The sequence below is a fragment of the Lactuca serriola genome, chromosome 7, assembly GCF_051521515.1.
Source record: "Lactuca serriola cultivar US96UC23 chromosome 7, Lser_US96UC23_V15, whole genome shotgun sequence".
Lineage (NCBI taxonomy): Eukaryota > Viridiplantae > Streptophyta > Magnoliopsida > Asterales > Asteraceae > Lactuca > Lactuca serriola.
The window spans coordinates 143558070-143561302 of NC_136414.1; the positions used below are offsets into that span (position 1 = coordinate 143558070).

The 3233-nt window shown below is 34.3% G+C and overlaps 1 long non-coding RNA gene across 2 annotated transcripts; it reads left to right on the forward strand.

The window, feature by feature from the left end:
* Window positions 1-555: 555 nt before the first annotated feature.
* On the forward strand, window positions 556-2867 carry LOC145062980 (uncharacterized). 2 transcript variants are annotated; one of them, XR_013687797.1, is made up of 3 exons: window positions 556-750; window positions 867-1509; window positions 2733-2867. It is a non-coding gene; the product is annotated as an uncharacterized LOC145062980 (long non-coding RNA). The 2 variants fall into 2 exon arrangements; XR_013687798.1 differs by having other exon boundaries at window positions 1424-1509.
* Window positions 2868-3233: the final 366 nt, after the last annotated feature.

Below are 3233 nucleotides of genomic sequence, written 5' to 3' on the forward strand. Positions count from 1 at the left end.
AGAAAACAGACAGTAAAACACTATTTTTCTTTAATCACGTAAAACCAAATTGATCCGTTGAGGCACTTACGCTTTGCCGACGGGATTACCGAGAGCGTTTTTGGACTCAGGTTATAGTCTATTATTTAATTTCACAGTCGAAATAATTTTTACGAAAATATTTACGAAAGTTGCGAAAACGGACACCGCGAGTCGTTTTGATGCAAAACTTTAAACGCAAATTCCCGGAGTTCCGTAACTCCAAAAATTAATCCGTTCGGGTTTCTGGAATCCTTGAATTACCCTCTTTCATAAGAAATTATCGAAAACGCAATCCGATGTCGGAATCTTGATTCATCAATTTATAAGTGTTTTGAGCAAGTTATATGGTTAAACTACTTTGTAGGTCCCACATAACTTGCATACAAGGAAATGGCCAGCTCATTTCCCCTCTTGCTTCCCCATTTGATCAAACCCACGTGACTAAACCCATATCTTCACCACCTTACCTTGTTCTTCTTACTTGCACACTTCATCTTCAAGGTATAAGGCATGACCTTAAGGGGCTGTGAGTGCTTCTTATGCTATAAATAAGAGCTCATAGCAAGCCATCAAACTCACAAATCTTCAGCCATCTCCTTCTCTCTACATCTTTGTGTAAATCTCTCTCACTTAAACTCTCTTTACCACTCTCGGTACACACACAAACACCACATACAACCACCACTTCACCACCCTTAACCACCTCTTACGCTGTTTGATACTGCCGCTGTAAGTACTCATCCCCAACATTTTGTTATTTATTTATTTATTTATTTATTTATTTATTTTTATGATCGAGCCTTGACGAGGTCCTGAATCATTTTTGTATCGTTCACTTCATGCAGACGAACACACGAGGTAAATTACCTCTTGTACAATTGAGGTTAATTGATTTTAGTGTTTGTTACATTTTACTTAAAAATGCCCTCAAAGTTTGTTGATGATACGAAATCAACCCCACCCCTTATACGTCCATTTCAAAATTTACACAATCTTCCCCTCCACTTCAATGGTTTCTATAAATAGGACCCTAAGTCCCAAACTTCAATTCCAAAATAATTCTCAGCCCCCTCCCGATGAATTTGTTTACAAAACTAGTCATAAGTCCCTAAACTTCATTTAAAATGTTCAAAACCTACCCTCCTTGGAAATCTCTTACAAAAACAAGTCCCAAGTCTCAAACCTTTGTCTATTTTATTTATTTTAACCCCTCTGTAGAGATTTATTTGCAAAATAAATCCTAAATTCAAACTTAGAATTTAAATAAACAATTTTAGTCCCTTATTTGGAAATTATTAACAACCTTAGTCTATTTAATATATTTAAATTCGTCAATGGGCCCCATACTTTGGTTAAATTTCCAAACAACCATTCACATATTAATTTATGTTAATATTTCTAGGAAACTAAATAAATCTCGACGATTCGTATTCACGGCAATACATCTCGCTTTTTCTCGCGACAATTACTCGACAACCACACATTAAGGTGAGTGTTACGGCCCCACTTTTACATAATTTCAGGGGGGGGATACATGTAGTATTTGTATATCTAGTATATATCTATTTTCTAAATACTTTGTTTAAAAAAACAACACCACTGTTTTTATGCAATATAATGCACACAAAAATATTATTTATTACGCTACTACTTACGGTACGTGTACTAAGTAATATTTATCATACGAAATACACAAAAAAATATCATTGTTTTGTGTAAATATTTTACCAGTTTTAGAAATAATTGTTTAAACGCTTACATCTTAAGTAAACAAAAATTGTTTCAAACTTCAATAGATACATATGTTATGATGTTAAAGATAATACAACTAAATAACATATACGTTCCAACTAAAATTGTGCTAGGACTGTATAGCCAGTTATCAACTTGGTAGTTTCATTATACCTCATACATACATAAAAATATATAAGTTTATATATTTTTACATGTTAAAAAGCTCGTATCTTTGGCTCATTTATGTGCTTGTACTCAAAGCTTTATCAATTGTTTAAACAAGTATCGTACTGTTCAATGTGTACGCTTATCAAATATACTTGTCAATTACCTGTTTATCCGTATCTGCGGTTGTTAAGTTCAACCTTGGCAGATAACTTTATCCGTATATCCGTATATTTGTTTATGACATAAATATATAGGTTTATACATATATACAAGTTATAGAACTTGTATCTTAGGCTCATACATGTGCTTGCGTACATTATACTAAGTCTTGTCAACTGTTTAAACAAGTATCGTACACTTTATGTGTATGCTTATCAAATATACTTGTTGTTTATCTGTATCTGCGGTTGTTAAGTTCAACCTTGGCAGATAATTGTATCCGTATATCCGTATGTTTGTTTATCCGTATCTGCGGTTGTGAAGTACAACCTTGGCAGAAAACTTTATTCGTTACCCGTACAACCATGGATTTGGTTGCTTTCAAACACAATTTTAAGTATGGAATTACTTATGAAACATAACGTTTTGGCTTTTAAAGATTCATTACAAACACAGTTTTACGTATTGGTTTACTTATACAAACTATACATTTTGGCTTTTAAAGACTCATTGCAAACACTGTTTTAACTGTTGTTATACATACAAAGATAATACTTTTTTAGACTTACTAAAAGTATTACTGCGTTAGCAGAAAACCTATGACACTCACCAACCTTTGTGTTGACTTTCATAATTACATGTATTCTTAGGGGATCATTAGCCAGGCGTTCAGACAGAAGATTAGTTGTGGATTGCAGACGACCTAGCTAGCTTGTTTTTGATATCTGCTTACATGTTTAAGGCAACTACTGTACTATGATTATCTATATGAACCTTGTATTCAAACTTAATGATGAAATACAAATGCAGTTTTGTTTATCGTTGTACTTGTGCTATATATTCAGTTTATCTGTGATCCATGAACTTAGTCCCACTCCCGGCGTGTTCCGCCTTGGCCGGGGGTGTGACAAACTTCCTAGCAATACCAAACAAAATCCAAAAATGGTGCATCTAAATGTGATAACCACTAATTCTAACAAAATTTTCGCTCATTTGACCTCTATTCAGAAGAAACCCAGTAAGCTGCAAACAGAAGAGGAAATTGAAAGGAAATCGAGCAAACCCGACTCGACTCGCCGATTCGGCATCATGGACTCGACGAGTCCGAGGTCTGATGAGAAAAAATGTTCTCTTTTGAAACCTTACAGGCC